Raw genomic sequence first — 27,106 nt, 5'->3', positions numbered from 1 at the left:
GAGAGAGAGGTTTGTCTCACAGAGGCTACTCAGTCTCTGGACTAGACCTCCCACACACGTCAAACAGATCACCTCACTGACTCTCCTCAAGTGCAACCTTGGTGAGCAGATGGGAAACCACAAATTTGTCTCAGGGGTTCCACGTGTGTCCCTCATTGACAGGGGTGACAGGTACTATCCGAGGTTCCTTTTGGGGATAAACTCTTGGCTAGGCTTGTAAAAGCCCCAGGGCCATCAGCCCAGTAACCTCCTATAATCCTATGACTGTTGCAGCAAAGAATTTATAATGCATTTCAACAGATAAAAACACAATCTCTGCATGGGCTAAAATTCAGTATCCAAACAATCAGTAATCACTGAACTCACCCAGAAAAGCAATGTTGCACAATCAAGAAAGAGATGGCTAGCTTCTCAAAATAGCAATAAAATACCCACAATAACAGCAAGTTCTTAGAGTTGGAAAAGTAGTCTCTGCAGAGTTCACAGCTATGGTAGCATCCGTTAGACATATTAAAGCCATGTAACAGTTACCTGCACAGTAAGTTCCTGCTTCAAGTCGTGGGCAAATTTATGCTTAAAGGAAGGCAGTGTGAAGGGCTCCGTTAAATACAAATACTTGTGAGGGTGTGCATAATTAAACAGTGGGCACTTCCAGGGTGAATAACGAAAGAGGAGGGCGTGTTCATGTGAATAATGAGGAAATATGCGGTCTGGATGATGCACGACTTTTCAGAGGATTAAGCAAGCACGAGAGTACGTTTTTTGGTAACATGGCTTCCAGTGCCGAAAGTCACTCACTCGAAACTGCCACAGGAAAGAAAAATATAGCTAACTTTGTGGTTAAATAGGTTTTTGCATAGTGGAGTCATTGGATAGGGATGGAAAAAGGCATTCTGATGAAGGAATTATGTATTGCTTCCCATATGTGTCCTTTAAATAAAGCTTACAGATGTGTTACAGTCTGTAATAGAAAAAAATAAAAATCTACAGGCATCACATTATAAACCAGTTTTTCTCTCACAGTATCACAGATGTAATTTTAAAAATATCAGAAAAGCTTCATTTGAACTTAACCTTGTTATAAACAGATGTAGATTTCAATCTCAAAAATTCAATTTCTCTGCTTACAGACACCTTAACCACTGCTTTAAGCAGCTTTGGCTCCTTTTTTTCTTTCATTACACCATTCTCATAATTCAAAACCAGGCATGAGAAATACCAATCTTTCTTTATCTCCCATAAGTTTTCCCTTCTGCACTTGGTCACAATAAATTTATCCAGAAGTACAGAGCTATTTCTTATGTTAACAGCAATAATTCTCATTTGCATATTCGGGTGATTACCTCTTCTTCCTCATTCCTTCTATACATTTCCTGTTTTAGGAATCCAACACCTCCCAGAAGTACTGCATCAGAATCAGAACCACGTTTCAAAGGACTTCTGCCCTAGTGTTTCTGGATCCTCACTTGGGGAGGCTGGATTTTCCTCAAGCACCTCTTATATCATACAACAGGACCCTGACATGGTTACAAATTGTACACCCCAGTCTTACAGAATGAAACTCACAGCACAAAACTTCCTTACCTGCAGAATTATCCATGCATGCAATGCTACCTCTCCTAAAAGGTTAATGCTCTGCATACTTTGGCTTCTCCTCCTAAAACAGGATAAACAATTAGACTACTTCTGTGCATGAGATTGCCTATAGAAGTTTCTATTTACTACAGACATATTTGTTAACTTGTTATCCTGTTTTTTGCAAAGACAGGACGTTATTGGTCCTCACACACTGTTGTACTGAAACACAATTCTGATAACAGATTTGATTTTCAGCATGCATTTTCCAATAAAACATCACCATACAATAACATGACATGGTATATTGTGCTTATGGCACTATAAAATAATATGACATAGTAAACTGTGCTTACAGCACAAGTGTATAATATGGACGCACTACTTTAGTGACTGTACTGTAAAAGTTAGGCTTGTATACTCTCTGTATATTATTGTTGATCTTTTTCATTTATGATAAACTATGTACCTACTTTCTTAAAATGTGTATAAATCTATAGGTTAACTGTGTAGCTTTTCCTCCCGGGCATCCGCTGAAAAAGGGCAACAGCTCAGTCGGACTAACCCGGTCAACAAAATGCACAACAAATAAACTGCATGAATTCTCCTAGGCCATTAGATAAAATTTCAAATAAGCTAAAAATACAAGGATTTATATAAACTTCTACTACATAAACAGCTCTACAAAGTTACAACAAAATAATTTAGCAAAAAAGTACAGTTTAGGTAAGAAGGACTATTTATTACTGAATAGTATAAGACAACCGTGCCCCAGAAATCTTCCAGGGAACAACTTCAAGATTGCAATAACTTTAGTCAGTGAAGTACAGCAGACTTTTGCAGCTGTAGTTAGTTCACTTTCTATTTCTCATGGGTGTAAAGATCAATTTCCAGATTAACAGAGAATCAATTATTTCAGAGGACAGTGAATCAATGTTAGCTGTTTTGATCAGGACAGACATACTGGCACACAGCTTATAACAACAATGACAAATAAATGTAAATGCAAACTTAAGAACTTCAGTTCTCTAACTGAACTCTGGAAATGTCTTAACCTAAGCTAAAATATTTAGTATTAATGAAAGTAATGAAGCTGTACACCTATCAGCAACTGCATAGTAAAACTGTAGTAACAATAATAATAATTAAAGACAGCCTTGTTGAAATACAACTGTAGATCTAGTGAAGTACATCTTTCATAAAAATGCTAAACAGATTGAGATTGTACCCTAGATATAGCTAGCAAGAATACTAAAATGGCAGCTGGGAGAGCTACACTGTAAGATACAGCTAAGAAATTAATCTATTTTATGCATAGGTTCACAGGTGTGTACTAGGTAAATGGCCCTGGAGCCTTAACAAGCCTAGCCCAAAAAAAGTGCCCTGGCATCGTGCCACCCAACAATAGTTCCCAGTGCCTCCATCTAGTAGAGCCACTGGAGTGATCCCCGGGTTGAACTTTGTTACCCATCCACCCATCAAGATTTCTCTTGTAGAGGGCCAGTGAGGCACTCTGCTAGACATGAATAGGAAGTCTACTCCAGAGTATGGGCAGTCTCTGGGTTATGAACCTGTCCCTCCAGCAAGTTCTGTTGATTGTGCTAATGAGGTTGAGCTCTCTGGAGTGTGTAGTGTGGAGGGATTGGGATTTCTCATCTACAATCTGCAGAACTAAATCACATATTCATTTGGGACCAACTTTAATCCTAATCCTCTTTAGTCTTAACAAAGCTAATTTTAATTAAGAAATGAGTAATCATATTTAAACTAAAATTAAAACTTCATGCTGAGTTTATCAGGCTATAATATACCTTAACAAACAGATGAATTAACTAGTAGAGGCTTAGTATTTGAGATTCTTTTTGTAATGTTGCACTGTAGTTACCAAAACCATCTTCTTGACTTTCCACACACAAGCATCCAGTCTCTGGCTTCAGTTCCCATCCTATGTCAGTACCGCCCTCCTACCTACAACTTCCTTACAGCTGCACTGTGGTATTTCTCACTGTCCCTGCCATCTAATTCGCTGTAACTCACAAAACAAACACACACACACAAACACACACACACACACACGCACACACGCACACACGCACACACGCACACACACACACACACACACACACACACACACACACACACACACACACACACACACACACACACACACACACACACACACACACACACACACTCACACACAACATGGCTTCTTAAAACTAGAAAAAGAAAACATATGCTTTACATGAGGGCTTTTCTACCCACATTTTCTAACATGGGGCTTTCACCCTGATAATGCCATGTCCACATAACTTTGACCACAGTGAAGCATCCAATCCTCTACCATAGTTGACAAAACACATGTGGACTACAGCAGAGGTTCATAAACCTTAAATTTAAAAAATCTAAGCTTTGCACTATACGGATCAGCTTTAGAGACCTCCAAGGCAGAAATGCGCTCGACCAACCACAACACAACACTAATCATGAGGCACATAACTCTCCTAAACAGGGTGCCACTCAACCAAAGCCCCTAAGGCAAAACAGCATGCCCAACACACTAGTCATAGGGGACTCGATAGTGAGGCACACTGATGTCCCACTCACTATGTTGAATAAGGTGAAAGTAAGCTGCCTGTTAGGTGCCAGCATCTGCCACATAATGCATGCACTCAGTTCCCTCAACAACAGGTACAAATATGACTCTTTCATTGTACATGTGGGTGTGTGAAAGACCTGAGATGTACCTCCCTGGACTACATGAAAAGAGACATGGAGGAGCTCTCGGATTATGTAGCCAAGACGGGTATGACCCTAGCCATGAGCAGCATCCTACCATCACCCAGAATGATACCACAGTACAAGCAGAAAATGGTTGATTTCAACAACTGGCTAAGTTTCTGATGTCATTCAAAGGGGATCCAGTATCTGTCTGCCTGGAATGACATGATTGACAGAACTTGATGTTTTGCCAGAGATGGCCTGCATCTATACCACCTGGGCCTCCAGATACTGGCCAAGACTCATGCTACCCCATAGTGCCTTTTTTAGGCAGTGTTCCAAAGACAAAATTACCACTGTAACTACAAACAAATGCAATCTGAGGGTCATGCTGCTCAATGCTAGAAGTCTAAATCTCAAAATGCACTCACTCGAAATACTCCTTAAAATGGAGAACATCGACATTTGTGCTGTAACAGAGACCTGGTTCAAGGCAGCAGAAAACACCCCTGCACTACCAGGCTATAACTCATTCCACACCTTTCAGCCCCAGAACTTGGACTGAAGCTCCAAAGGCACTGGTGTTTCCATACCTATAAAGGATGTGCATGCCTCCAGACTGGTAGCTCAACATAATGCATCAGAGATGCGTCAGGTGCAACTAACATTTGGTAAGACAGCGATTCAGGTCATAGCCTGCTATAGGTCTCCAACCATGTCCCAAAGACTCACACTCCTAAGCACTTTGGAGAATATTAGGGTCCAACCTAACACTCTCATACTGGGCTACTTCAACTGCCCCTTAATTAACTGGGAAAACTACTCATGTACCAATACACTTGCCCAATGTTTCATGGGATTCATTACTTCCAATGCCCTGGACCAACTCGTCCTTACCCCCACTACAGGTAGCAACATCCTTGACCTGGTCATTTCTAATATGGGCAACTGTTGCTCTATACTAACAGTCAACTCCTCCCTGGTTAGATCTAACCACAAACTAATCACCTTGGAAAGCCACATCCCCCCACCCCCACCCCCCCCACCCTGCAAAGGTAACCACCATAAAAAACTTCTCCAAAGCTAACTTTGGGCTCCTAAAAACAGAGGTAGCTAACTTCACTGCACCCATGCAAATGGAGAATAGTTGCATGACTGCCGAATCATACACAAATGCACTGTATGAACACGTACACAAATGCATGGATCTCACCACACTCAATAGAACCAAGACGCTTTCCTCCAAAAAAAAAGAAGCCAATCTGGTGGTCCACTGCCATAAACAAACTCTACAACAGAAGGAGGAAACTGATGCGGAATAAAGTGAAGCACCAAGACTGGAAAAACTCCCTTATCAGCCTCAACATAAAGTTGAGATCCCTCATCAAATCCTCTAAAGCTAGCTATGAAAACAGAATTGCAGCAGATAGTAAAGACAACCACAAGACCTTCTATAGTTATGTAAAGAATCTCCACGGCAATACCCAGATTTGCTCTGAGCTACTGCAGAATGGTACCTCATAAACTGAGCCAACAGATATCGCCAATATACTGGCCGACAGATTCAGTGCCAGCTTTATCCCTCTCTCCCCCCAAAGGACCAATCACAATACCAGTAGATTGCCAGGCACCCAGTAATATTGCTGCACAGGTTAAACAGCACTGTTTAAGGCCAAGAATACAGCTTCTATGGGACCTGACAATATCCCTGGGTGTGTTCTACATGAACTACAGAGTGAAATGGTACCTCACTTGTGTGCCCTGTTCAATCACAGCCTCACCTCAGGCTTTATCCCTATAGAATGGCACACTGCTAGTGTCATCCCTCTCCACAAAGGAGGAGAGACTACAGACCCTGGGAACTATCGCCCCATTAGCCTGATAAGTCTGATATGCAAAACTATGGAAGGCATCATCATAGTTTCATAGTTTCATAGTTTAGTACTAAGCTATCTGCCCTAGGGCATTTATAAGCCTAGCCATAGTGTATGTGGCTTTTGCCACCCCATGTAATGGTACAAAAGTATACAGAATAGATTTAGTTTACTGTGCCTCTGTCTAGTAGTGACACAGAGATGACCCCCGGGGTAAACCTATGATCTCCCATCCACTCATCAAGATTTCTCTTGAAGAGAGTCAGTGAGGGGCTCTGCCTAACATGAACTGGGATTCTGTTCCAGAGTGTGGGAAGCCTCTGAGTTATGAATCTGTCAATCCAGCATGTCCTACTCATATTTGTGCTGAGGTTTAGATATTTAGCTCTCGTGGTTCTGATGGATTTGGATTTTTTCAGATGGAGCATGTCCATCAATTCCGGATTGGACATGGCCTTGTACATAAGGCACAGATCACCTCTGAGTAGGTGGTATGCTACTGAATAGAGCTGGAGTTTCTTTAGTCTGGCAGCATATGACATATGTTGGAGACCCTTGATCCTCTTGGTGAGGTACTTTTGGGGTCTCTCCAGCTGCTGCAGGTGCCGGGTGAGGTACATACCAAATGGGGCGTTGTACTCAATCATGGGTCTGATAAGGGAGGAGTATAGGGGTACAATGACCTCCTTTGATCTGAATGTGAATCCCTTCATGATAAGGTGGGCAAGGTAGAAGGTCTTTCTATCCACTTTGGCAAAGTGGGTGTCAAATGAGAGGTCACTGTCAACTTGGGTCCCTAGGTCTCTGATTACTTTTTCCGTACTCAATGGGTTACTGCCTATGTGATAATTTGTGGGTACTTTGTTTTTCCTAAAGGGGATGACTATACATTTTTTGGCATTTAGTTTAAGGCCATGACTCCGGCACCAGTTGTCCGTTTCAGTAAGGCCTTTCTGTAGGATGCATGTGTCAGCTGGTGTATCGACTATGGCGCCTAGTTTGCAGTCATCTGCGAACTTTGTCAGCCACAACCATCCCGTGTTTGCTTTCACATCTGAGAAATAAATGCCGAACAAGAGGGGTCCCAAGACAGAGCCCTGTGGGACACCACTTGTGACTGGCTTTGAATCTGACATTGCTCCAGCGATTTTGACTTTGTGGGTTCTGTCCTTTAGCCAGTTTTCAACCCATCTTGTGACATATGGGTTTAAATTTAAGCTGTTGAGCTTGTCTATGATGCCTGAGTGGGGTATTGTGTCGAAGGCTTTAGCCAAATCCAGGTAGGCTGTATGGACTGCTTTGCCCTCATCAATGGCTCTAGTCACTGTTTCAAAAAACTCAACCAGGTTTAAAAGGCAGGATCTGCCCTTTACAAAGCCGAACTGGGTAGGATCAAGTGTCTGTAGGTCCCCTATGTCTCTGTTTATGAGTTCCATAATGATTCTTTCCATAGCCTTGCAGACCAGGCTGGTCAAGCTTATGGGGCGGTAGTTTCCAGGGTCCGTAGAGGTGCCTCCCTTGTGGAGTGAGACCACTGTTGCTGTAAGCCAGTGTTCAGGTACATATCCTGTAGTAAGGCTAAGGTTAAACAGCATTCTTATATGCAGGTTTAGCTCCTCTTGGAGTTCACATAGCACGCAACCTGGGACACCATCAGGTCCAATTGATGCTGTGCTTTTAGCTTTGCTGAGAGCGGCTCTCACTTGGACATCTGAGATGACAGGGAGGTTACATTCAGCTGGGATAAATATTTCTTCTTTTGGGGGTGAGGGAGGGGAGAAATTTGCACTGAACCTATCTGCCAGTATGTTGGCAATATATGTGGGTTCAGTGTATTTTTTGTCATTATGAACTAACTCTGAGCATATCTGAGGGTTTCCGCCCAGGTTTCTAACATAGTTGAAGAAGGCCTTATAGTTATCTTTAGTGCCCTTAGCGATTTTTCTCTCAAAGTTGGCCTTGGATACTTTTATGAGAGAATGTAGTTTTTTGCTAGTGCTAGTCAGAGATGCCTTCCCTTTATGGGATTTTGCTCTGTCTTGCAGTAGCTTCCTTCTTTTGTTATACAGTTTGTTTATGGCTGGGGTCCACCAGACAGGATGCCTGCCCTTGGTGGAGAGGGTCTTGGTTTTATTTGGGATTGCATGATCCATGCATTCTTGGAGATGTCCGCAGAAAGCATTTATGAAGGATTCAGCATTGTGGGATGTGGTTTCCACTGGCCCAGGGGGCTTAAAGGATAACATCTCAGTCTTAAGAAGTGCAAAGTCGGCTTTTGAGAAGTTTCTCACTGTAGTCTTTTGTGCTGGGGGTGGAGGTGGGATATGAATATCCAAGGTGATTAGTTTGTGGTCCAATCTCACTAGTGAGGGGTATACTTCCGGTGTGGAGCATTTTGTCCCCATGTTTGTGATGATCAGGTCCAGTATATTATCTCCCCTTGTGGGAGAGGTGACTAGCTGTTCCATTGCATTTGAGTTAATGAATTTCAGGAACCTTTGGGCTAGGGTGTTGGGGCTAGAATAATGCACCCAATCTATGTTAGGGTAGTTGAAGTCTTCCAATATGATGGTATTTGGTGAGACATTCATATCCTCCATGTCTTCAGGAAGGCTGAATGGGGTTCCTGAGATTGGGAGGGTGGTCTGTAGCATGCTACCAGTTGTATAGCAGTTTTGCCTATGGTTAGTTGCATCTGGATGGTCTCCGATGCTTCATGTGTTGCCACTAACCTGGAGGTGTGGGTGTCCTTGATGAATATGGACACTCCCCCCTCCCTTTGTAGTTCGGCCCGAGTTCTGGGGCTGAAATGCATGATACGAGGTATAGCCTGGTAGAGCTGGGGTGCTCTCAGGAGCCTTGAACCAGGTTTCAGTTACTGCACAGACATCGATGCTCTCCATACTGAGGAGTGCTTCGAGAGCCTGCATCTTGAGATTTAGACTTCTGGCGTTGAGCAGCATTACCCTTAGTTTTTTTCCATTTTTGTTTTCTAAGGAGGTGGGTCTGTCTTTTGAGCCTTGCCTAAAAAAGGCACTATGGGGGTGGCAAGAGCCTTAGCCAATATCCGGAAGCCCAGTGGTGACAGGTGCAAGCCATCCTCATGCAGCGTGGCTTGTCCAGCATGTCATCCCAAGCAGACAGACATTGGATCTCCCTAGAATGACACCAGTAATTGAGCCAATTATTAAAGCTGATCATCTTGTCTTTGTATTGTGGCATCATTCTTGGTGAGGGCAAGTTGCTGCTCAGGGTCAGGGTCATACCAGCCTGGGCTACATAATCAGAGAGCTTCTCTATGTCTCTTTTCATGTAGTCCAGGGAGGTACATCTCAGGTTATCATGGACCTAATAAACAAGGATACAGGTAATCTCCAAACTCTGGATCCCACACAGTTTGGTTTTGTGAAGGGTAAGTCATGCCTGCTCAATTTGGTGGACTTCTTTGAGTGAGTCACCAGAGCTGTGGATGAAGGTAAGGAGGTTCATACAGTCTACCTTGATATGGCCAAGGCCAAGGCCTTTGATACCATTCCCGACTCAGGAATCATAGAAAAACTCAGTAAAGCTAGGCATCAACCCCTATATCACTAGGTGGGTTGCAAACTGGCTCACAGATAGAACCCACAGTGTGAAAGTAGCTGGCTCCAAGTCAAACAGCCGACCAGTCATGAGTGGAATCCCACAGGGTTCAGTCCTGGGTCCTCTCCCGTTTGCTATCTACTTCTCTGAAGTCCACGCCAACACAAAGGGACTCTGGCTGACAAAGTTCAGACGATTGCAAGTTGGGAGCTATTAAGTCCCCAAGTGATGTTGACATCCTACATGTATATTTCTTTTCTGTCTAGCAGGACACACACAGTTGATATATTTTTAATAGAAGCAACGTTACAAATACATTTTCAACACAAGCATCTGTACAAATCAGTTTGATATACAAATGACATAATTCTAAACTCCTGCTAGCTATGCTGACATATGCTACATATCCACTGCCCTCTTCTCCTGGCATAGGTGGCAATGCCTCACATCATCACACACCAATATGTCAACAAAGGTGCTTCAACAAAGTATTAGTTTAAGGGTGTGCACACTTATGCAACTAGCTTATTGTACGTTTTTTACTTTTTTATGTATTTTTCTCCTAAGAGGTTTGTTTTTCAATTGAATTGTACAGGTTATAGGTCACATTAAAGATGGGAAAAGTTTTGAAATTATTTATTGTGGTCTCATTTTTTATATCACAAAAACCTGAGATATATATATATATATATATATATATATATATATATATATATATATATATATATATATATATATAAATAAGAGAGGGGGGAGATATAGATATACATCTGTATACACACACACACACACACACACACACACACACACACACACACACACACACACACACACTTCCATTACAGTCTTTTAAAAATAGGCACTGTTCAACTGGACCTTCCCTTATATTAGAACACAAAAAGTAAATAAATATTTAGGGACACTGAGTTTCCTTTTTTTGTGAAATATACCAATAATTCCTAAAATTTGGACTACCTGAAAAACATGGAATTTTCATGGAATTTAGCATTTTGGACCAAAGCACTCCCTTAGCACAAGCTGTATTTATGTTCACATTTACTGCTCTCCTCTTCCTGCAGATTTTTTCACTTCATTCAATTTTATTACCACAAACCCCTTCTATATACCTCTGATCGTATATCTTAAGTTTATTCTGTGCTGGTTTACTGAGCCCATCCTAGATGTGCATTTCCTTTTCAAAATGTTTTGCCTCACAAGAGTGATTTTTGGTTTCTCTACATCACTTCTCTACAATTGCAAATATTGCATAGATGTTTTTGAAACTTTGTGTGTACTCCTGAATGTATAATTCTTTTTTATGTGTATGTAACTGACATGTATTTTTAAGTTTTTGTATCTGATGTATAATTTTATCTCACTGTGGAGCTTTTCTCCCGAGGCCTCTGCTAAAAATGAGCCACTAGCTCAGCCAGACAAACCTAGTCAACAAATGTAAAATAAATAAAAAAAATATATCTGTGCATCAATTACCATCCCTGCGTGCGCAAGGTATTTTTGTCATCCGTCCCATGTTCTAGCTTTATTTTTCACCCCTTCCTAGTTTCTTGGCTGTGTTATATTCACCCCTTCCTACAAATTCCATATAATTTTCATAAGTTTATTGTTCTTGGTTTGCAGGCTGCATTGCATAATCTGCATGCCATAGATAAAACGCAACTTTATATCAAGTTTACAGAAAACTGTAGCTGACATTTGCCTTGTATCTCTGACTTCTCTTTGTAGTTAATTAACAGTAAAGTAAATAAAACTTTGAACTCTCAGTATAAGCACACCACCCCTCTTCATTAATCAATAATCCATTCCTGGTGAAAGAGATACACATGCCCACACACATCATTGGTAGTAAACTGGACTTAAGCTACTTAAACAACAGCCTCATCAAAAATAAAAAATACTTCATAGCCTTTCTGCAGAGGCTGTTTCATGCCCTGATACCTAACGTGATGGGTTGAGTAACACAAGTTTTCCAGTTTCAGCTCTCATCTGAGGAATATGGCCCCATTTATTCACATGCAAACCCTCTTCTGATATTTTTGCACCTAAATTCCACATTGTTTAAAATTTTAATCCATGAGTTTACAGCTATCTGTAGTCCCGAGTTATGTGGAAATATTTATAACACAAGTACACAGACTCAGAACATGTTCAGGGATTACAATAGTAATTTCAGTAGTAGTCCTCCATTTCAATTATATGTGGAGCAATATTTTTATTACATTTTACTGATTTTGTACAAAAACTGTATTTTTAAATTAATATGTTAATGTGTTTCTTCTGTTTTCCTTAATTACCACTAAAATCATAGGCTTGTTCTACCTTCCACACAGACCATGGATCATTTATCCTTCCTAGTTACCTGGCAGTCACTGTGGGGTCATCTAAATGACTGCATAATTTAAGCGTGAAACGTGACATATTGCACCCAGAAAACACACTACCCATAAACTGGGAGAATGGAACAAAATCATCCGCATTTCTAAGACAGGGAACCTTAATATGGGAGGACAGCACTTGTGTGACTTATGAAGGCAAAGTAAATTATCAATGGAAACATTTGCTGTCAAAGAATGAAAGTTCCCAGAAGAAGAAAGGTTATTAGAGTACATTTAACAAGTTTCAACTAAAGATGATTTACAGGAGTGTGTCAAACATTTTTCATACCCAGGTATACAACATGCTGTATAACCAGGAGATGGTAGACAGGATCCTGATACTTACAGCAGGAGAAAGTGTGAGGAACACAGGGAGCAGGTGTGAGGAGCAGAGGGAGCAGGTGCAACAGGTGTGAAGGACAGAGGGAGCAGGTGTAAGGGATGGAGGGAGCAGGTGTGAGGGATGAAGAGAACAGGTGTGAGGGGCAGAGGGAGCAGGTGTAACAGGTGTGAGGGATGGAGCGAGCAGGTGTGAGGGATGGCGGGAACAGGTGTGAGGGATGGAGGGAGCAGGTGGGAGGAGCAGAGGGAGTAGGTGTGAGGGATGGAGGGAGCAGGTGTGAGGAGCAGAGGGGGCAGGTGTGAGGGATGAAGAGAGCAGGTGTGAGGAGCAGAGGGAGCAGGTTTGAGGGATGGAGGGAGCAAGTGTGAGGGATGGAGGGAACAGGCATGAGAGATGGAAGGAGCAGGTGTGAGGGATGAAGAGAACAGGTGTGAGGGGCAGAGGGAGCAGGTGTGAGGGATGGAGGGAGCAGGTGTGAGGGATGGAGGGAAGAGGTGTAAGGGATGGAGGAAGCAGGTGTGAGGGATGAATAGAACAGGTATGAGGGGCAAAAGGAGCAGGTGTGAGGGATGGAGGGAGCAGGTGTGAGGGATGGAGGGAACAGGTGTGAGGGATGGAGGGAGCAGGTGTGAGGGATGAAGAGAACAGGTGTGAGGTGCAGAGGGAGCAGGTGTGATTGACAGCGAGAGCAGGTGTGAGGTGCAGAGGGAGCAGGTGTGAGGCATGGAGGGAACAGGTGTGAGGGATGGTGGGAGCAGGCGGGATGGGCAGAAGGAGCAGGTGTGAGGGGCAGAGGGAGCAGGTGTAACAGGTGTGAGAGATGGAGGGAACAGGTGTGATGGGCAGAAGGAACAGGTGTGAGGGACAGATGGAGCAGGTGTGAGTGATGGAGGGAACAGGTGTGAGGGACTGAGGGACTAGGTGTGAGGGGTAGAGGGACCAGATGTGAGGGACAGGGGGAACAGGTGTGAGGGATAGATGAACTAGGTGTTATTGATGGAGGGAGCAGGTGTGAGGGCAGATGGATGTGGTGCCACTGGATAACAAGGTTAGAAGCGCAGCAATAAGCACATTATACCAGTTTCTGCAGGACTCTCCTTGTACAGATGACATACGTGTTGCTGAAACATCCAGATAATGTATATATGACTCTGCATGACCCAGGCATGTGCTAGTGTGGGAAACCCTAGAGAGAGAGAGAGAGAGAGAAAGAGAGAGGCCATGTTTGTGATGCAAAAAGATAGAGCCCTGACAATAACTCGGCCAACATAAATTGTTTTAGTGACCCGAGCACTAATGGATCTCAGCCAAGAAGGGGTGAAAGTGACAGACCAGTAATGGTTACCAGTCTCAGGGAAATGGTGTTGAATTCACTACATTATAGGCAGCATCCTCTGGGACAGGACCTAGAAGTGCACAGGAGCCCAACAGTATGACTCAAACAAACAGAGCACACAGTGAAGCTGAGTGCTGAATATGTGATGTAACATGAGGTAATTCAGCATTTAACATGATATCAAAGAGATGCCAAGAATGAGAAGCAGAGAATCCAGGAAATCCAGGTACCAGTGCGTGGCATAGATTAAATAGTAAGCACAAGTGTGATCAGAGACCACAGAAGTGATGTCAAGTTCAGAATCTGAAAAAAAATCAGGACTGAAAGTTTATTAAACAGGCCTTTAGAGAGGTCTGAATAATCAAATGATACAGTAAAGCTGCACCTGGATTTTCCTGACCAGGCCTGCAGGAACAGTGCTTGTTTAGTTATACAATCAGTGACCTCTCCTAAGCCAAGACAAGGTAGTGAGTGACTGTCATTGATCTGAATTGCCAATATGTAAAAAAAAAAAAAATCAAATTCCTGTGAAGAGGCGGACCACTTACTATGCAAGTATCCAAGATTCCTGTGAACCAGCACGCAATGGGCATGCTGCTGGATTCAATGAGGGGGAGACGGACAACATTCACAGGATTGCAGGCATTAACTCTGACATTTAAAGCACATGAAGTGGTAAAAACATTCCACATGATGGCTGGGAATGAATATTTTTATTTTAGCGACACCTGTTCATTTACAATTACATGACAACTGCTATTATTTTCATATCCACTTCTTTATTTTAAGACAGAGTAAGTAAAAATGTATCTGAAATGAGGTAGTGGCAGTAACATAAACCAAACCATTGTGTGCAAATGCATGTCATTTTGTCTCGTTGAGCTCTGAGAGTGGGGTTAATTCTTATGGGAAGTAAGGTTGTTCCAAACGGAAATAGAAATGTTTTATTTTTTCATAGGTTTTGGTAAGGTACTTCAACTAGACAAAAATAGCAGTATCAGATCTCTATCTGGACATGGAGGAGGCAAGAAGTCAACTTTTATTGTAACTAATTAAAAGAGGAAACACCTGGATGAAAGCTTTACTGGCAAGACAAATTTCCCAGTACAGAACATGAAATTGCTAAAAAAAAAGAATGAAAAACATTTTGGAACACTCCATACCTAGCAGCTAAGACTACCGGACATAAACAAATCCAAATTTCACCAGGGCCTTGTTGTATTTATCCAGTGTTGTTCTATAGAACTATTGTTTGTTCTTTCATTACTATGGCATCTGCACTGGTTCATAGGTTAGTACTAGGCTAACTGCACTTGGGCATTTTAAGCCTAGCCAATCACCCCATGTGAGAATTAAACCCTGCATCTTGCGTTCAGAAAGTAAGCACCTTAACCATTAAGCCAACCTCCCACCTCTTATACATATGAGGGTTTATTCTGAACTCTGAGCTAATACTTTGTCCAATGGGATATTCAGTACTATGCTTAGGATGCTATCCTAGTAACTTTAATTTATTTTAACATTTCAGCTTTTTGACAACAATTTTCCAGACCTGAGGCATCAGTGTGAAATTTTAACATTGATACGTTTAACTGCTAAGTAGGATGCAAATCGCCACACAACACATGTGGACACATGCTCTCTAATGCCTCCCCAGAGTGCAGTTTATAATAGTGACTTCCCATTCCCCTTTCATTTGCTTAAGTTCCTGTTCAGAGTTTGCTTGTAGTGCCACATTATCTGCATACAGAAACTTTTGTTGATCTGAACTCCCTGACCTATTTGCTAATGTAATACGTCACCAATATGAAGAGCAGTGGCATCAGAGCTAAACCCTGATGCACCCCCTCTCCCAATGAGAACCCCTCTGTGAGTTTGAACATTATTTGTACTTATGCCATTGATTCCTTCTAAGTAGCCTGCACTAATTCTAGCAGTATTTCTGTGACTTTAAACCACTCCAGGGCTGCCCAAATCAGCTTTCTTGGGACCTTGGCATGTGCTTTATCCAAGTCTAAGAATGTCTGGTTGATTTTTTCATCATTCTAGCTTCTTCTCTGCTATCTGTCTGACTGCAAACCGGGCTGGTTGTTCTGCATCCTGATCTGAATCTGAATTGCTCATCTTCCGACATATTTTCTATTATTATATTTATTCATTTATCAGTTGCCCTCCCCAGATGATTCCAGCAGTGGGACAGGAGTTTGATATCTCTATAATGCCAAAGTTATGACTGTCCCATTTGTTCTCAAACACTGGTACTAGAATGTTTATTCTCCAAGCATCTAGCATATGCCTTTCTCTCCACACTTCTGTGAGTACTGAGTGGAACCATTTCTCCCCTAACTCACCCAACATCTTGATCATATCTGCTGTGACCTCATTTCAGCCTGCAGCTTTCCCTTGTGTTTATTTTTCTTGTGTTGTGCTTACTTCTTCTAAGGTGAGCTCTTCTTTCCCTTTGCTCTTAGACTGTGTCTGGATCGTGACAACTTATGTGAGAGTTTCTAAATTCTGAAGCAGTTGGAAGTATTCCGTTCATATGCTTTTGATATCCTCTGGACTGGTGATTAGGTTGTTGCTTGCATCCATCATGAAGGCTGTCGAATGACTATGTTTTTATCTCGCTTTCTTTGCCTTTAAACCTGATAGTGTTTCTTTGTGCTGTCTGCTGAGACACTTTCCAGAAGTTGGTAGAGTATCTCTGATGGCTTGTTCTTTGCTATTACGACTACTGTCTTAGTCAAGCAGTAATACTTCTTAGCTTGATCCATTTTTTTCTATTTCACACTTTTTCCTGTATGCCTTTCTCTCTTGGTAATTTCTGGGGCTTCCCATCTTTATGGATAAAGTTAATAAGTGAATGAAGTTGCAGACGTACTCAGCTAAACCTTCATCTTCATTTATTCACTAACTTCATTCATAAATTACTTACTATGAACAGCCTTTGTGAATGAATTTTTTTAATGAATGAATAAATTAAGTAGATATAGCTGTAGACGTTGCACAGTCAAAGTTACAGCCATGACCCACTCTGTCAGAATATGATAATATTGCTTCAGTGAAGTACTACACATGAGGACAGTAAGCCCTGCCGAGAGTAACTGAACAGTGTACGAGTTTCTCCATCACTGCCTCTGAAAAATGAAAGTTCATTGTGTGGTTAACAGCCTGCTAAGTTTACAAAACAGGTGAGCTGTAAACCATTAGGAATTAATAATGCATGAATAAATTATCTTAGTTCATGTGTTTTGAATGTTTCTCTGTAGGTGTCTTCTCCAGAATTTTAGGATTAGTCCCTAATTCCAGCTGTCATAACTTACTCGTCACTTGCTGAGATGCGAGCCCTGTTATACTGTTTGTTAAATTTAATGCTGCTTTAGTGATATAAATATGCAATAATGGAAACAGGCATCTTTCAAAAACAGAAGAAAAACAAACTGGCTCTTAGTTCTTGAAAAACATTGAAGAACTAGTTATGAAACCAAATACAACAAATTCTCAAAAACATTTTCGTTGGACTGATTAAAATAGTTTTATGAATGTATATACTGAATGGTAGCTGCCTTAGAGGGCAAGTTATTTGACACATTTTTAGATAAATGCATGCTCATTTATTTTAAACAGTCTGATGGAGTTATATATAAGTTGGGGGGTATTGGAAGTCAAGCCCCCCAACAAGGTACTTGCAGGGGCCAAGCACCCCTGTAAAACAGATTTTTTATAATTTCTTAGGCAATTTCAAGTTAATTTCATGATTAAAAAAATCAGTGTGCTGTAGTACACTTCAGTGTGTAAAGTACTACACAGCTACTGGGAATGCCTGCAGCCTGGGTGATTATAGTACTCACTGTGTATAATACACTCTTGTGTGACATTTCTAAAACAGGCATTCCATTGTATGCTGGCATTCAGTATCAAATCCATGTGTATGAATTGCAGTACAGAAATTTGGCATACTAAACATACAAAATCCTTGTATATTTTCTTTATGAATACTTGAGCCCATTATGAATTCCTGCTTCATCTTTGATCATATATCACAGACGTTTCACTATATTTAACATCCATTTCCAGCCAACCCTACAATCTTTTGCAGGGTAATGATTTTTTTTCAGAAAACAGAGTGTAAGAACATTTTTTGTCTTGTCTTGCCATTTATTAAAAGATGGCTTTTATTATGATTTTTTCTTCTTTTTGTAAATAGCTTCTAATAGAGGGTGAAACTTAATGAAAGACGGTATCTAAATGAATAAACAAAGTAGTCATACTGATGGTACAAATCACCCATATATCCATGATCTTTCTTCAAAATGTAAACACTTTTCAGATACTGCAGGGATGTGATCTTCCCATGTTAGGTATCTGAAACTTAAACAGTGACCTTTGTATTGACTTATTAAAGCTCAGTCCCTACATAAATAAAAAAAAATAGTTGAGAAATGTATATTGTTTTCCTACTACAGTCTTGGAAACAATTCCTTATTGATTAAATCCCACCATTACATCAGAAATCCTTGCTTATTTCACCTCCACTCACACATATTCATTCATAGCTGCCCTCTAGAGATTGTCATCTATGCAGTTCTTTAAATCGCTTACATGTCATGGCACTTAAGACCCAGCCTTTAATAAGAGGCATTGTGCTCTTTTCAAGAAATTCACCTTTGTTGTATTTTGGTACATAACTCAACTCTCTGCCATATTTTTGGCCACAAATTTCAATAATTAGTAACACAAAATTGCGTATGTCTCTTTCAAAATACAGTTCAGCTGTTGTATAAACTTGCTGCTGAGGAGAGAGCAGAACATTTTCTTCAGTCCTGATGATGTTAGGAAGAATGCAATAAAAAATGTGGTGTCAAAATAGTGAAAAATTGTTATGGCTGTATCCTGAAAATATCAGATACAGCTTTGTAAATTTGATATAATAACTTATTTAACATTTGTTTACCAGGAAAGTCCAACTGGGGCAGCTGAGTTCTTGGGAGAAACAGCCCAGAGTCAGGAAACTGGAGCACCTAGAGGGAACCAATGCAAATGGAGGGAGGACATGCAGACTCTGCACAGCAGGCACTCTAGCCAAGAACTGAACCAGAGAACCTCTTGCTGGTGAGGCGACAATGCTAATTGTTACATCACTGCGCCATCCTCAAAATATAAGTTCTTTGAATTGCCTTTTACTAGCACTTGCCAATCAGGATTAGCCAAAGGCCATGCTGAAAAATACAGATTTTTGGCTTTAAATTTATATCAGTGTAGACAGGGGCAGAGCACAACATATGTATGTGTGTGTATGTGGGGGGGGGGGGCTGGGGATGGGGGGCAGGTCTCTTCCCTACAACCTCTTATTTAACAACTGTGAGGCTAGAGCACCAAAAACTATGTCTTATGCTGGGGGTTACACAATATGTAGGTGAGAGCTGATGACATTCAGATCCAGATCTCCAGCTTCACAGCCCACCATGCTGATAGCAATTAAAAAGAATTGTTCAACCTTAATGCTGAAGTTTAACAAAGGCATTCAGTCACATTCCCACTGCCAGATAGATCACAGCACCTTTGGTTAAGACTGGGAAGCTTAAGTGGTAGGTAACCTCTAAATGACAACTTATCTCAATGTTCTGTAATGACAGAGTTACATACATTAGGCAGTGGAGTAACTAATTTGTAAATGATAACTTATCCCAATGTTCGGTAATGACAGAATTACATATATTAGTTAGAGGGGTAACTAATCTGTATGTGACAATATATTCCAATGTTTGTCAATGATACAGTTAGATATTTTAGCTAAAGGGATAACTAATATGACACAGTTAGATATATTAGCTAGAGGGGTAACTAATATGTAAATGACAAAGTATCCCAAAGTTTGGCAATGATAAAGTTAGATATATTAGCTAGAGAGGTGCAGGGACAAAGGGCCCCATGTAAAAATATCCTTCATGATTTACCCATGCAGTCTCCAGTTGTGCCTTTTGCATACTTTTCATCTAGTTAGCTTTGATAACTGTACTTACAATAAAACACAACTGTACTGCCACATTGTATCTCTGCATGATTCTGGAAGCCTATCACATTTCTGGATGCATTTAATCAGAAGAGTGACAACACAGCATTGCATTTAATAATGAGAACTGGATACAAACCCTACACTATCATCCCACACACTAACAGTAAAAACAAAATGGGTCTGTGTCATAGAGGAATAGAACCCTGAGTACACCTAGCTGACCCGAGACCAGGTACTGAGGCCAAAATCTGAAATAGCCAGTTAGGGAGGGAGAGGAAACAAATGCCAGCTGACCAGTCCTGAGGGCAGACAAAATCTTAGTGCAAGATCACTGCCTGCTGGATGGGCAGAAACTGGCCCGAGGATAAATCACCAGGAGCAGGACCTGGCATACCAGTGAGTACATATGCATCATAGCCAGCCTGGATGCGTGGGAGCACATACTTACTTACATCTTGGTATTATAGGGCCTGCTGTGATAGTGCCCTAGCCAATCACTGAAGGGTAGAGAATCTTGAGCATGCAAAACAAAAAAAAACTCAAGTGGGCATTCAGGATGAAGCCACACCAAAGATGATGCATAAACCCCTAATCTGATGAAAGGTCTCCGCTCCTGGGTTCCCTCCCTCTGCTCAGTGGTTGCCTTTGGTTCAAGGGGTTAGCCAAACCTTTGTGACATAAGGGTTAGGAATAATCCAGTAGGCAAGGCTGATGGCAAAAGTGCTTATGTGACACCCAAAAATGATACAGTTAAAAAAAGTAACCAAATGCAACATCTGTCATTTTCCTACAGCAGTTATTGCAAAGAGCCCTGCAGACTATATCCTTATTTGTCAAAAAATTAAAAAAAATATTCAAATCTTAAAATTAGCAATGCCAAACAACAGGTTTTGGTTATATTTGAATAAATAACATTGGTGAATGAAACATTTCTAATCTATCATTCTGTAAATAAATAAATAAGCTATAATATTATGTGCACTGCAGTATGTCATGTTTTCCTCAGCACAAAGTTGCTAGTCACAACAGATTATTTCTCTTATAATAGACTACAGAGAAACCACAATGATTAATCATGGTAGAATGTGTCACTTCAGAATGTATACGGATTATCACATAAATTAAGGGGGGGGTGAATGGTGTGCACAGTACTGTCAAGGACATGAAACGTAGGCATAATAGCAGCACCATTCCATGAGGACAGCCTTTCAGAGATAAACCAGAAGGCAAAGAATCAAATATGCTCAGTTCCAAAAAAATCTGTATACACTGTGAAAAGTTTTAGTTTTGGGCAGTGATGAATATCAAGAAAGTACAGGAGTATCTATACTTTGTTACAGCAGGAACAACGGTCTTGTGATTTTTCCACTGGCTGAATAAGATTCTTAAATCAGCAACTTTAATATATTTCTGAAGCCATCATGCTAAATTAGATATTTCTGTTATAAAAACAAACTGTGTTTGTGTTATGTCCATATGACACTAATATCTTTAAGAAGTAGGCATGTTATGATTCAGTAATTCTTGAAAATGTGACTTTCATTAAGGATTTTTCATGTAAACTCAAGTGATGTAGTTACTGGTACTACCTACAAGACTGTTTCAGGGTGTACTGACAGGTTGTGTGGGTATGTGCTTAAGCTGACAAGCTGTGAACAAGTTATATCTTACCAACCTGTTTCTTTCCTATAATGGGCTCATCAGGTCATCCACATCAAATATTAATGGGTCCTTGGTTAGTGCGATATTGCTTAGTGACTGTTATTCAGTTAATAAAGTCTATAAAAATAATACAAACTGAATGCTGAAGTACAGAATATAAAGAAACAAACATGGCTGTAGTCAGGCACAAGAAGTAATTCTTAGTCTATGAATGCATTTTCAAGATGTTTTATCAGTTATGAGAAGTATAACTCCTTTGTTAGCGTACTGGTAATATGCCGAACTATGCCATCACTGACTCTGATTGGATAAGTAAACCCAGGAGTTAGGAGATAGTGCGGATTGGACCAAATGGCCATATTCCAACTCCCATTCTGAGGGACGATGAGGCATATGCTGACTCAGTGCTGCACCCTAGTGGACACGAGATGCGGTATCTGTGAGAGTGGAAATGCTTGTACATTATACCTGTCACTCTTTCTGACCTTCACTTCTATGGGGAGTGCAAAAATGTCAAGGCTCCTTGGTGACATTACTCATGTGAGATGAATAAAAGACAGTATTAGGCAGAGGGGAAATGACATGAACACACATGATGGCCACCTGCACCCCGCAATCTGAAAGCCAGTACAGGTTGAGTTCCTATATATCATGGCTAACAGAGGATACTTCGATAGTAGTTGGAGAGATGCAAATGCATACCTCTCACCTTTTACATCCAGAGTTATGGACAAAGCAAAGATATTTAGTAAAAAGGCTTTAAATTATTGACACTTTTAAAGTGCTGGTACTATTATCATAGAACTTATCAGAATAATTTCCATTTGTAGGTGGTATGGACAGTGAAGTGATGGTTGGAGCCCAGAAGTTAAATCCGTGTCCTTGGAAAAAATGAAGAAATCAACAGATAAATAAATAAATAATATATACCCCATCCATGTTTGGATATTTCCTACCTCATGCCTTCTAATGAAAACCTGTGCCTGTCTTAACCCAGTTCTGATTTTAGTTATTACCTTTGCTTGACTACAGATGGATTCAATTAGTCTGTCTAGTCTCACCTGTAGATGCACTTACCTTTCTATTTTACGTCCATCCCTCTTCCACTCTTACCTTTTTTCTACCTGTCCCATGCTCTCTTCAGTGCCGCTGTGGATTCCTTCTGTAAAACCCATTCCAGTAGTCAGTTCAATATGTTCACACACCTCTGTAGAAAGAAGCCTTCTGCAAACCTCAGTAGTAGTTAGCCCCTACAACCTGCCACCTGTCCCCTCCTCTTTTGTTACCTGTTCAGGTGACCCTTTCACATCTGTCTAACAAGATCGTGTGTAGCCATATCATCCCCCCATGTCTTCTATTCTCTAGTGAAAAGAGTTCCAGCTCCTCTAGTCTCTATTCACAGCCTTTCCCCTCCATCTAAAATACTGTTATAGTGATGGCTTTTCTCTGGACTCCTTTTAACCGAGTGATGCCCCTTTTGTGGTCTCTTGAACTACACACTCATTTCCAAAAGCATGATCAGACAAACATTTGGTAGACCAGGAGCATTATCTCTTTTCCTAGAGTCTGCACCCCCAAGGACTTGCCCTACCTTTCTGTTTACTACTGCCCCTGCCATCTCATTCTGTACCAGCTATTACAGTTGAGGTGTGAGCGACTCTCACAGCTCCTTGTCCTTTTCTGTTAGCATCACTTCTACTCTTCCAAGCTAGTACTTCCTGACATGGTCATTACTGTCCAAGGTTGGGTACTTTGGATTGGTCAGCACTGAGCTTCAGCTGCTACCTTTTTGCCCAGGTGGTCAGAAGGCTCTTCCCTTCTTCATTTGCACTGAATATCAATGTCTCATCAACAATGAGGCAAATCCTGTTCTCTGTTCCCTTAGATATCCCAGAGACAAACACACTGAAAAGTACTGGACCCAGGAACATTTCCTATGATTCTCCAGGTCCTGATGTCACCCCACTCAATACAGTGCCAAATCCTTCCCCTCAACCATGCAGCAGTCCAGTACCTCTTTCTCACTCCTATCCCATCTCCTGTAGCTTTCCTACCAGCCAGTTGTGAGGGTTTGAATCAAAGGTCCTACTGAAGTCCAGGAAGATAAGGCCTACTTTTATACCTGCCAAGTTCTCCTCTAACAGTCATTAGGTTTCTCTGACCGCTCCATCTGTCTATGTGTCAGTGTTTGATGTTGCCCGGGAGACTGTTGTCCTCTACAAAATCAGACAGCCTTTTTGTTTTATTCTTAATCATTGCATGACTTTCCTTATCACTACTGTTAGGCTAACAGGCATTTAGCTCTCCAGATTTTTTTTCTGTGTCTTTCATTGCACAAAGGCACTACCCTTGCCACTTTCCCAATTATCAGGTACTTGTGCACTATCCAGTGATCTACTGAAGATTTTCATTAGCTCTACCAACACTTTGACCAAATCCTTGTAGACTCTTGGAAGTAGCTCATCCTGTCCCTGTTCTTTATCATTCCTTAGGGCAGCCAGTTCCTCCTCCACCACCTTCCTCTCTATCCTGGTGTCTGTCTACTATTCTCCACACTATGCTTTGCCTCTCTTCTAGATTGGCACCCTTCCCTTGCTTTCCTTGTGAAGTATTCATTCAGTGCCTCTGTTTTCCCCATTTGCTTTGATCTCCGTCTTGTCTTTGTTTCACTTGAACAGATTTCTCTTCTCCCTTTTAGTATACATTTGCTGCTTTCACCTCTTTTGTTGCTCTACTGCAAGACTCCTTATACTGCATTTTCTCCATCTCCCCACCCCTACCTTACACTTCTTATAAATAGTATTGTTATGCCTAATAATCAAGCCTCACATTCTTATGTAGCCACATTGGCCTTCTCCTCTTTTTCCTTTTATGCATATTCTCCGAACATGTGTTTACAGTTCTTGGGACTCCAACCCTGCTTTCTGTTTCTCCCACTCCCCCAGTTTGTGCTGCTTCCTGTTTCACCCCATCCTCCAGGCTGTGCTGCTTCCTGTCTCTCCCCATCTCCCAGGCTGTGCTGCTTCCTGTCTCTCCCCATCCCCAGTCTGTGCTGCTTCCTGTTTCTCACCATCTCCCAGTCTGTGCTGCTTCCTGTTTCTCACCATCTCCCAGTCTGTGCTGCTTCCTGTTTCTCACCATCTCCCAGTCTGTGCTGTGTCCTGTTTCTCCCCATCTCCCAGGCTGTGCTTTTTCCTGTTTCTGGACTCCACTTGCAACTGGCCACTTTGTAGAGATGGACTCTCCAATTCTAACTTCCTGGGTCCTGTCTGTGAGCCACAAAGACTCTTTCTAGTCTTGGGTGTTCACCAGAAATGACATCATCTGCAAGCTGGTAGTAATGGTGTTACAACAGCTGTGGCACCTCTTTCAAAAAGTGTGGTGGAAACTCATACAGTAATGTCAGCATTCATATAATACAATACATAATTAGTTGCCAAAATTAAAAATAATACTAGATTTATTTTGGAGTTTGTTGTTAAAGTGATGCAACCAGCAGACTTTGGGTTAAATATTCACTTTTGTCACATGCACACATGATCTCAGGCTACCAGACGTGCTTCCCAAAATTCAGTTAACTTCTCCTTGACTGTTGTATATGAGGCAGCTTGACATATTCTCCACCCCAAAATTAAGGAATTAAGCATACATTGCAGTAATTCTACCCATCTATCAATGTGTTGGTGAGATACCATGATGTAGAAGGCATTAATCAGTCTTCATGTTGGAGATGTCTGTGTATTTACTCTTTTAATCATGCCTGCATGTAAGACAGCATGCACTGGGCATGGAAACCTCTAGAGCTTGCTGCAGTCATTGAGCCAAACAGGCTTATTCCACCACTTCTGTTACACTCTTTGGTAAATGTCACACTTCCAGTCTCAATGTAGTGATTTACCTCTTCACATATGTTATGACACCCAGACTGCATATGCAAAATGGGAAAAGGGGTTGAGGGTGGATGGATGGATGGATGGATATGTTATTTTACTTTATTGTTAGTTATTCCTTTTTGGCTGGGTTAGTCCCAGTGGGCCAGTTACCTCTTTTCAGGGGGAGACCTGAGGTGGTATTTATAGAGGAAATTTGGCCAGGGCATTGAGGAACTTCCTCCACTCTTTTCAGTAGGTGATGTGGGATCTTTTACATTCACCTTAGCTACCACCAACCCAAGCAGATGGGACTTCGGTTTAATGTCTCAGGAGTGCAGCATCCCCGTTATGCTGCATTGCAGTGTCAGCAATCCATCTACCTGGTGTAGGAATCAAACCCACAGCCTTCTGCACCAAAAGCATCTGACCCAAACCTCTGTAGGTTATATTTAACCTCTTGCCCATTTCCACACTCAAACTGACAGTGTAGTAAACAGATGTTATAGAGTCATAGCAACAGGCTGACTCTAGAAATAAGCAATAATTTGTCTTTTAAAGACTCAGCCTGAACCACAACAAGCATTTAATGTTTGGTAGGTAAATACCTTAGCCTAGTGGGTTACTACAGTCATCTCCACATCAACTATATCTGTTTACCTTCATTTCAATCTTCTAACTGGTGCCTGTATACTATATGACTAAGTAAGTCACTTAACCAGGTTAGCTTTCTTGAGTCAAGCTAGCAAGTAACACTTGTTAGGCTTAACTTGGTTAACAAAGGCTTAAAAAATGTCATTTTTTTTTCCGACAGGACCCAAAAGAGTGTAAGAGCTATATTATATGTGCAGGACAGCACTCCTAACATGCAGGCAGTGTGCAGATAATATACATGGCAATAACCAACAATTAATGAGATTTAAGCTGCAACATAATAAAACAGTAACAGGACCTTGAATTCAGCAAGCTAGTCAGGACTTACAAAGAGGAACTGCATATGCTCATACAGGTACCATCAATAACTGGAAACAAGGAGTGCATACTAGAAAGTAATTGTCCACATAACTGTGGTCTCAACCACAAGAAAGTACAGAACAAACAATTCACATTTTCCTTTAATCTGTATAAGGCAGAGACAAGTAAAATTATAGCATTCCTTAATTTGTTACAGAGAATATCAAGCCCTAGGAAAGTATTATTTTTGTTCTGATAAAGGCTTTTCGTTTGACAAGCTATGACTTGGTACTTTTGGCAAACTGTGGGCTTTGGCATTCTGTGATGTACTTCAAATGCAGCGCAAGTGCAACTCTTTTAGTCATTTTATAACAGGAAAATGTAATTTTCCATTCAAGATCCTGCAATATGCTCAATTTTCCTTACTTATTTACTTATTATAAATGTCTGTCACAGCTAGTGAGTAGAACCCCACCCTCCAAAGATTATTTTTTTCTATATGCATATGGAATTCACTTGCAGTAAATTATATCTCCATGGCTGCGCCTGTTACAACATTGCCTCCCAACTCTTACATGTTAAGTCCAAGTACTATTTGGTTTTTACATTTGCATTGTGTTTTAAAATTATGAGCCATTAAGTTTTGTGGCAGCACTGCTATAAAAAGCAGTGACAAGGACAGCAAGTAGTCTTTTGAGTTAGTAAATATGTACTAATTCTGCAATTGCAATATGTTAAAATGTCTCCTACTCTGATATACAGTGATAACATAATTTGTATA

Source organism: Protopterus annectens, chromosome 4.part0, assembly GCF_019279795.1.
Source record: "Protopterus annectens isolate FY-2018-M chromosome 4.part0, PAN1.0, whole genome shotgun sequence".
Taxonomy (NCBI): Eukaryota; Metazoa; Chordata; order Ceratodontiformes; family Protopteridae; genus Protopterus; species Protopterus annectens.
This window is presented reverse-complemented; position numbering follows the sequence as displayed.